Source organism: Rana temporaria, chromosome 7 (genome assembly GCF_905171775.1).
Source record: "Rana temporaria chromosome 7, aRanTem1.1, whole genome shotgun sequence".
Taxonomy (NCBI): Eukaryota; Metazoa; Chordata; class Amphibia; order Anura; family Ranidae; genus Rana; species Rana temporaria.
Window position 1 is genome coordinate 179,709,567 of NC_053495.1, and position 10,422 is coordinate 179,719,988.

At 43.1% G+C, this 10,422-nt stretch overlaps 1 pseudogene; it reads right to left on the minus strand.

Annotated features, from left to right (window-relative positions):
* Window positions 1-300: 300 nt before the first annotated feature.
* On the minus strand, window positions 301-369 carry LOC120946303 (annotated as a pseudogene).
* Between the last annotated feature and the right edge of the window lie 10,053 nt (window positions 370-10,422).

Genomic DNA, 10,422 nt, shown 5'->3' on the forward strand with positions numbered 1-10,422 from the left:
CGTCAAAGTGGATCTAACCTGTGCTATCTTGTGGCTTTAGCTATGAAGGTCTCAAGTTGGCGGTGTCTCCAGAAATCGAGTCCTTATCCTTTTAACTGCTTTTGTGTCTCTGTTGGGGATACTTCAATTCATTTACTGGTAATCACTTTCACTGGGACTGGGACAGGGACTTTCATTGAGGAAATAAGAGGATAGCCCCTTGATGGTGACATAAAACATAGAACATGACAGAGGTTCTAACCCTTCTAAAACTTATAAAAATAAATAAAGAATAGCATTTTTTTTTTTTTAAATTGCATTTGAGTTTCCCGCATTTGGGGAAATCGCAGGGGTCAGCACAGCCGGAGTGCAATGGCCGAGCCTCGCCCTGGGAGAACCTTTTTTTTTTAAAAGCTTTATTTAAACTTTTACATTATATACATAGTCACATTACATTACATTTGAAGAAAAAAAAACTATTTACAAAGAAAAGAATAGCATGCCATGTGACAGGTGGCCTTACATCAGATACAACATGACAGCTTATTGGAAATACAAACTGATGAACTCATAGTAACATCAGGAATGCATTACAGCCAGTTGCAGTTTAGTTAATCATTGGCCCAGGGATACAGACGCAATAACCTCTCATCTGATTCATAATAAATATACATATAATAAATAAAACCTAAACTTAGATCACCTCATGCCGAAGTTGTCATCAATTTCAAATAATTGATAGATACACTTTTCTTCTACTGCAGTGTACTAATGTCGCGTACACACACATTTTTGACCGGGCAAAACTCAGTTGAAATGTCCGACGGAATAATAGAGAACCTGCTCTCTATCTAAGTCTGTCGGAAATTCCGACGGAAAAGGTCCGATGGGGCATACTCACGGTCAGAATATCCGATGAAAATCTCCCATCGGAAATTCCCACCATGTGTACGCGGCTTAAGTGCTATTGATCTCAGGAAATATGGGTGCTCTCTAATCGTATCATTTACTAAATTGGGTTATAAAAAAAAAAAGACGTATTTAAGTGGACAATTTAGTAAAATTACAAGTCTGACTTGAGTTATTTATGGCAGACGTTTTAAAAAATACTGTTTTATCATGAAAAAACATCCTTGAGCCCTAGTCCGATGACTTTGGGGAAACGGAGAGGTTTGTGACTGAGCTCACGGAGGACATTACAAGGAGGCACAAAATCACAGTAACGAAAACTATTTCATAAAAAATAGATTACAGGGCCATTAAGTAGTGGATGGGTATGGATTATTTTTGGAGGATATTGTTTAGTGTCACTTTAAAGCCCAGTCACTGTGTGAGAGTTCATTATCTTATCTTATGCATTACAGCCAGTTGCAGTTTAGTTAATCATTGGCCCAGGGATACAGACGCAATAACCTCTCATCTGATTCATAATAAATATACATATAATAAATAAAACCTAAACTTAGATCACCTCATGCTGAAGTTGTCATCAATTTCAAATAATTGATAGATACGATTTTCTTCTACTGCAGTGTACTAATGTCGCGTACACACGGTCGGACTTTTGACCGGGCAAAACTCAGTTGAAATTTCCCGGCGGAAAAATAGAGAACCTGCTCTCTATCTAAGTCCGTTGGAAATTCCGACGGAAAAGGTCCGATGGGGCATACACATGGTCAGAATATCCGATGAAAATCTCCTATCGGAAATTCCCACCATGTGTACGCGGCTTAAGTGCTATTGATCTCAGGAAATATGGGTGCTCTCTAATCGTATCATTTACTAAATTGGGTTATAAAAAAAAAAAGACGTATTTAAGTGGACAATTTAGTAAAATTACAAGTCTGACTTGAGTTATTTATGGCAGACGTTTTAAAAAATACTCTTTTATCATGAAAAAACATCCTTGAGCCCTAGTCCGATGACTTTGGGGAAACGGAGAGGTTTGTGACTGAGCTCACGGAGGACATTACAAGGAGGCACAAAATCACAGTAACGAAAACTATTTCATAAAAAATAGATTACAGGGCCATTAAGTAGTGGATGGGTATGGATTATTTTTGGAGGATATTGTTTAGTGTCACTTTAAAGCCCAGTCACTGTGTGAGAGTTCATTATCTTATCTTATGCATTACAGCCAGTTGCAGTTTAGTTAATCATTGGCCCAGGGATACAGACGCAATAACCTCTCATCTGATTCATAATAAATATACATATAATAAATAAAACCTAAACTTAGATCACCTCATGCTGAAGTTGTCATCAATTTCAAATAATTGATAGATACGATTTTCTTCTACTGCAGTGTACTAATGTCGCGTACACACGGTCGGACTTTTGACCGGGCAAAACTCAGTTGAAATTTCCCGGCGGAAAAATAGAGAACCTGCTCTCTATCTAAGTCCGTTGGAAATTCCGACGGAAAAGGTCCGATGGGGCATACACATGGTCAGAATATCCGATGAAAATCTCCTATCGGAAATTCCCACCATGTGTACGCGGCTTAAGTGCTATTGATCTCAGGAAATATGGGTGCTCTCTAATCGTATCATTTACTAAATTGGGTTATAAAAAAAAAAAGACGTATTTAAGTGGACAATTTAGTAAAATTACAAGTCTGACTTGAGTTATTTATGGCAGACGTTTTAAAAAATACTCTTTTATCATGAAAAAACATCCTTGAGCCCTAGTCCGATGACTTTGGGGAAACGGAGAGGTTTGTGACTGAGCTCACGGAGGACATTACAAGGAGGCACAAAATCACAGTAACGAAAACTATTTCATAAAAAATAGATTACAGGGCCATTAAGTAGTGGATGGGTATGGATTATTTTTGGAGGATATTGTTTAGTGTCACTTTAAAGCCCAGTCACTGTGTGAGAGTTCATTATCTTATCTTATGCTTCTAAAGGTCAGTCAGTGAGAGTTTATTGAAACTTTCTGCCTTCTATGTCTAACACAACTCGAAAAACTTGAATGACTTCTAGGGTTATGAACGTGTGTGAAGAGGCTCACAGGTGGAACCTCCCCAGTCACTGTGTGAGAGTTCATTGGAGTTTTCTGTTTTCCTTCTTCTGGGGATGAAAAAAAATTGTTATATTGCATATTTCTTTCTCTTTTTTTTTTTTTTTTAATAAAAGACTTGTCTCAAGCTGTCTACTGTGTTTTTTTTTTTTTGACACTTTTTTTGTGAAATGGTAAGGGTCCCCTTCCAGATTCCGATAAACCCCCCCACACAGACACCCACAACCCCCGGGCAAGGATTGTGGGGATGAGGCCCTTGTCCCTATCAACATGGGGACATGGTGCTTTGGGGTCCAGACCCCAAAGCATTCTCCCCATGTTGAGGGCATGTGGCCTGGTACAGTTAAGGAGGGGGTGGCGCTCTCTTGTCCCCCCTCCTTAATGCTTGGATAAGGGTCTGGCATGGATTTTTTGGGGGAAACCCAACGCCAGTTTTTTTTGGCACAGGGTTCCCCTTAAAATTGACGGGGACCCCTACGCCATTTAAAAAATAAAATTGGTGCAGGGTTCTCCTTAATATTCATACCAGACCCAAAGGGCCTGGTGATGGACTGGGACGGGGGACCCATGCCGTTTTTTCAATGACTTTTATCTGTATTGCTGGGACCCAACAATTCATTATAGCCGCGAGTAGTTTTAAATTACTTTTTTTCCTTTAGAAATGTAATTTTGTGTAGGGACTGTTCTAAACACAGGAAAAATGCGCCACTTTACAGGCATACTACAGACACCCCCAGGTAGGAAATTTAAAGGAATATTTCACTTTTATTGTTTCACTTTAAGCATCATTAACCAGTTAAGCCCCGGACCAATATGCAGCCTAAAGACCCAAGGTGTTTTTACAGTTCGGGACTGCGTCGCTTTAACAGACAATTGCGCGGTCGTGCGACGTGGCTCCCAAACAAAATTGGCGTCCTTTTTCCCCCCACAAATAGAGCTTTCTTTTGGTGGTATTTGATCACATCTGCGGTTTTTAGTTTTTGCGCTATAAACAAAAATAGAGCGACAATTTTGAAAAAAATGCAATATTTTTTACTTTTTGCTGTAATAAATATCCCCCAAAAACATATATAAAAACATTTTTTTTCCTCAGTTTAGGCCGATACGTATTCTTCTACCTATTTTTAGTAAAAAAAATCGCAATAAGCGTTTATCGATTGGTTTGCGCAAAATTTATAGCGTTTACAAAATAGGGGATAGTTTTATTGCATTTTTATAAAAAAAAATTTTTTTACTACTAATGGCGGCGATCAGCAATTTTTTTCGTGACTGCGACATTTTGGCGGACACTTCGGACAATTTTGACACATTTTTGGGACCATTGTCATTTTCACAGCAAAAAATGCATTTAAATTGCATTCTTTATTGTGAAAATGACAGTTGCAGTTTGGGAGTTAACCACAGGTGGCGCTGTAGGAGTTAGGGTGCACCTAGTATGTGTTTACAACTGTAGGGGGTGTGGCTGTAGGAATGACGTCATCGATCGTGTCTTCCCTATAAAGGGAATGACGCGATCGATGCGCCGCCACAGTGAAGCACGGGGAAGCCGTGTTTACATACGGCTCTCCCCGTTCTTCAGCTCCGGGGAGCGATCGCGACGGAGCGGCTATAAACAAATAGCCGTGCCGTGGTCCCGGATCACTCCCCGAGCGGACCCGACCTCCGCATGTAGCGGGGGGGGTCCCGATCGGACCCCCCACCCGCTAATAGGCAAGGACGTACATGTACGCCCATGTGCCTGTACGTGCCATATTGTGGACGTATATGTAAATGCGGGGGTCGGGAACTGGTTAAAGTGGTTGTAAACCCTTTACAACCACTTTAACCTACAGGTAAGCCTAGATTAAGGCTTACCTGTAGGTGATCGAATTATCTCCCAGACCTGAACTGTCTAGGAGATATTTGCAAATCGCTGTACGCCGATTTGTTCTGCGCATGCGCCAGAGTTAGAAAGGGCATGCCGTGAGTTTAGGCTCCCGCGCTCAAATGCGTGGGAGTGACGTCATGTGTCTTTGGCCACTCACAGAGCTGGAGTTTGCTCCCCGCGGAAGGACGAGGTGTGAAGAATGGCCACTCCGTACTCGTGAGGAAGACTGGGACATTGCAGGATTCTCCTGCAGGTAAGTGTCACATAATGGGCTACTATGCAATGCATAGTAGCCCATTATGCTTTACCTTTGCAGGGAAACAAAGAGGAAGTAAGACCCATCAGGGTTAATTTCCTCTTTAAAATCACTGCTCTCAAAAAAACTTCAGTTTTTAAAAAAATTTTTTGCATTGACACATGTCACCTGGGACATGTGTATATTATGTGTATATAATTATGTATTATGGGCCAGATTCACGTAGGAGAGCGTATCTTTATGCGGGCGTAGCGTATCCTATTTACGCTACGCCTCCGCAACTTAGACAGGCAAGTGCAGTATTCACAAAGCACTTGTTCCGTAAGTTGCGGCGGCATAGCGTAAATGGGCCGGCTTAAGCCCGCGTAATTCAAATTTGGAAGAGGTGGGCGTGTTGCATTCAAATGAGCCGTGACCCCATGAAAATGAAGCGCCGATCGTACGGCGCATGCACGCGCATGCTTAGTATCACGTTGAATTTACTCCCTAAGATACGCCGGCTCCTGTGACATGAACGTAACCTACGCACATCCCCATTCACGTACGACTTACGTAAACGACGTAAAAAGATACGCTTGTTCTGACGTCCATACTTTGCATTGGCTGCGCCTCATATAGCAGGGGTAACTTTACGCCGGACGTAAGCCTAGCGTAAACGGCGTAGCGGGCGCAAGTACATTAGTGAATCGGCGTATCTAGCTAATTTACATATTCGATGGGTAAATCTACGGAAGCGCCCCTTGCGGCCAGCGTAAATAGGGCACCCAAGATACGACGACGTAGGATACTTACGCCGCTCGTATCTTGGCCAAATTCTGGCGTAACGGATTCTAAGAATCAGGCGCATAGATACAGACGGCTCACATTCAGAGATACGCCGTCGTAAGTCCTTTGAGAATCTGGCCCTATGTGTATATATTTTGTGTATATAAATATATTTAAATATATAGATAGATAGATAGAGAGAGAGAGAGAGAGATAAGGAGGTGGAAAGAGGGAGATAAGAGGTATAGGGAGAGTAAGCGGCGGAGAGGTAGAGAGAAATGTGAAATTGGGAAAGAAAGATTGAGAGGGAAAGAGAGAGACAGAGAGACAGAGAGAGAGAGAAGGAGGTGGAAAGAGGGAGATAAAAGGTATAGGGAAAGTGAGCGGGGGAGAGGTAGAGAGAAATGTTAAATTGGGAAAGAAAGATTGAGAGGGAATGAGAGAGATGGAGGTAGAGAGAAATAAATATTTAAAGAGAGAGATAAAAAGAAAATGAATGTGCCATTAATGAAACAATCTACTGCGCAATCGCGCATGACGTCATGTTCGATTAAAAGACAATTTCCATGGAAACTACAGCTGTGAGTACACTTTCACAGGCAGCGATTAGCTTAACCACTTTAAGACAAAGGTGTCACCTGAACAAACGTCTCCTTTGGAAGATTTCCCATCTTTCCTTGTTCTGGTGATAACTCAATGGTCACCATGATAAATAGAGAGGTTAACTCTGCCCAGCAGTAACACATACCGCAATACAAACCTGAATGGGAGTCCATCATTTCCATATTCTATCCAAAACTAGAAAATTACATTTTCAGCTTAAATACACTTTAAGGCATTTGCTCTGCATTGTGTAACGCTGCACCAAGTTATAAGTTGCTTGTCCATGCTAAACTTCAATAGCTTGGGGGCCCTCTGGTGGGGCATTAGCAGTACAGCATGAATGCTGACCAAAATAATGCAACGCACAATACTCTTTACATCCAGCCGGGAACGTGCGGTGAGGTCAGTGGATGGTGAGGCCAGTGTTGCCAACCTACCAGATTGAAATTTTCTGTCACGACACCCGAGATTTACTGACGCAGCCAAGTTTTTACTGGCATTTCACAAAAGTTACTAAAGTACATTTTTAGGTGCAACTTTCAGAATTTAGGCTACAAACAAGTACGCTAGGCAAATAGCAATGTGATTTAAGGTAGATATTACTGTAAAAAACACACATTTTTGTTATTTTCGATATAATAAGGGCAAATTATTTAGTCACATCACCCCCTGCCTCCATCCCCCTCGGCCACCAACACCCCCTACCTTCACCCCCCTCTGCGGTGCCACAATCTCCCCCTGCCTCCAATCTCCCTCTTTCTCTAATCTCCCTCTGCCTCCAATCTCCCCCTGCCTCCAATCACCCCCTGCCTCCATCGTCCCCTGCCTCCATCGTCCCCTGCCTCCATCTGCGGAGCTACCATCTCTATCCCCCACCCTCTGAGGTGCCACCATCCCTCTCTGCAATGCCACCAACACCCCCTGCCTCCAATCACCCCCTGCCACTAACACCCCCTGCCTACATCCCCCTCTGTGATGCCACCGCAGCCACCATCACCCCCTGCCTCCAATCTCCATGCGCAGTTCCAAGCCGAACCGATCTCGGCTATTTTTACTGACACATTCCTCCAACCACGGACATTTACGAACAGGGGAAAACAGTGCCCGTTTTTACGAACTGTCCATAAAAATACGGACGGTTGGCAACACTGGGTGAGGCGCTGGCTAATATCAGAGCCAGATACACACAGGTTACATACGCTGCAAACAAAAGAGCGAGAACAATAATGCTAGCACTAGAGCTCCTCTGTAACTCTAAACATGTAACCTGTAAAAAAATGTACAGCGTCGCTTATGGAGATTTTAAGTACTGAAGTTTGGCGCTATTCCACAAGTGTGCACAATTTTAAAGTGTGACATGTTCGGTATCTATTTACTTGGCGTAACATCATCTTTTATATTATACAAAAAATTGGGGAATATATTATGTTTTGTTTTTTTGATTCATTAAAGTGTATTTTTTCAAAATAAATTGCGTTTGAAAAACCGGTGTGCAAAACTACAAAGTTTCTGGCAACATGTCCTCCGACTCATCCACAAATTCACAGACATTTCCCAAACCAATGCCCCTGCTGCTGTGCTCCTCAACCTCACTCCCATGTCAAGAAAGGGCTGCCACAAATCTCTACTTAAACACCTCCTCAACGCTGCTAGAGCTTGCATCCCAAGTCAATGGAAGCAGTAATCTGCTCCCACTGTGTCCCAATGGTTTGACTGCCACGATTCGGGATAAATCTAAGGAACATAAGACCAGGTGGTTTTATTGGTCCCAGCTCCGCTTCTCAGAGGAATACCACCGCGATACATAGTCTGGCCTTATTGATGGCCATAGGCTCTTGTTCCAAACCATGGTCATCAGACGGCTGGGAGAGGGTGGTCCTGTTTTTCAAAGTGATTTCTCACCAAAATAAAACATGGAGACAAGGATGGATTAGTGAGTTTGCTTTGATATGAAAAAATAATTAAATGGTGTTTTTGGTTTGTGGGCTTCAAATACAATGTAGTTCCACTTTAAGGCACGTTCATATGTCTGTATGCTTCTCATGATGCCTCCTACCCTGGTCTGCTCGGGGGAAAAAAATTGGTCAGCCAAGATGGATTTTCTTGGCTGATTGCTATTGTGTTACTCCAGGACAGTAGCCACTGCAAATCCTCCCGTTCCCTTTAAGTAGGCAAAAACATGAAAATGTGCTGATGTGAATTTGCTTATGTTGAAAAAATGACCATTCGGAGGCTAAATTGTAAATACTTGGCCATCTATAGTCTGAAGGGCCTTTACATATCCTGTCTTATAAACTCATCTGGCTACATTGTAATTTTTGTGGCCAGCCATAGAATAATCTAAAAACAATGGGCCAGATTCAAGAAGCAATTGCGCCTGTGTAACCATAGGTTACACAGCGCAATTGCTTACTTGCTCCGGCGTAGCGAATGCTCCTGATTCAGGAACATCGCTACGCCGACTGCAGCCTAAAATCTGCGTGGCATAAGGCTCTTATGCCACGCAGATTTTAGGCTGCATTCTTGCGTTGGCCGCTAGGGGGCGCTCCCATTGTGATCTGTGTATAGTATGCAAATTGCATACTAACACCGATTCACAACGTTGCGCGAGCCCTGCGTACGCAAATTACGTAGTTTGCGTGCGTCGGGTTTCGCGTAAGGTTACACATCCTAATAGCAGGCGCAGCCAATGCTATAGGATACCCACGTTCCCGCGTCGCGATATTTAAAATCTACGTTGTTTGCGTAAGTGAATCGCGCTGGACGCCATTCACGTTCACTTTGAAGCAAATGACGTCCTTGTGACGTCATTTGCCGCAATGCACGTCGGGAAAGTTTCCCGACGGAGCATGCGCTCTACGCTCGGCGCGGGAGAGCGCCTAATTTAAATGATTCCCACCCCCGGCGGGATCATTTACATTGCGCGCGCTTACGCCGGGCAATATTGCCGGCGCGCCCTCGCAATTTACGGAGCTACTGCTCCGTGAATCGAGGGCAGCGCAAAATATTTGCGTCGGCGCAGGGCAAAATCGTTGCCCTGTGCCTCCGCAAACAAAGCGCAAATGTACCTGAATCTGGGCCAATGAAGTTTAGTTGGTTGCCATGTAGTTCTTATTTTCACCACCCTGATTTATGAATGAGTCCCAGCATACCTGAAGTAACAAACATGTCATTTAATGAAAACTTTTAAATTAAAGAGCAATTCCAGGTAAACAGGTAATTACATAAATTAAACACATTCAAGAACTGTTAAAACCGACCAAAGAGTGAAAGGGAGCTGAAATATTAAGGAGGTAAGTGCACTCCAAAACCACAAACTGAGTCTGGCCAGTGAAAGGGAATACTGGCCTTATGTAGCCAGCTTCCCAACCCAATTACTCAGAGGAATTATGAGTACCTATTTAATTCAACCAACAAAGTGCATGGAGTGAAGTAATGTGAGTGACAAGCCATAGGGATTAGTCCAGATATGAATATTTATGTGTTACAATGAAAAGGTCTATCAAGAGTTGAATGCCGACATGTTTCAGGGTTCAATCTCAGGGCTTGAATTTATGAATTATTGTGTAAGGACAAGCGGGACATTTGGTTAATCCTGGATTTTAAGGGCCAGATTCACAGTTACCTGCGGCGGCGTAACGTATCATCTTTACGTTACACCGCCGCAAGTTTTCAGCGCAAGTGCCTGATTCACCAAGCACTTGCGTGTAAACTTACGGTGGTGTAACGTAAAGCCGTCCGGCGCAAGCCCGCCTAATTCAAATGTGGCGTGTACCATTTAAATTAGGTGCGTTCCCGCGCCGAACGTTCTGCCCATGCTCCGTGTGAAAATTTCCCGACGTGCTTTGCGCAAAATTACGGCGCCCCGACGTATTTTTTGAACGGCGACGTGCGTTACGTCGTTTCGTATTCCCGGACGTCTTACGCA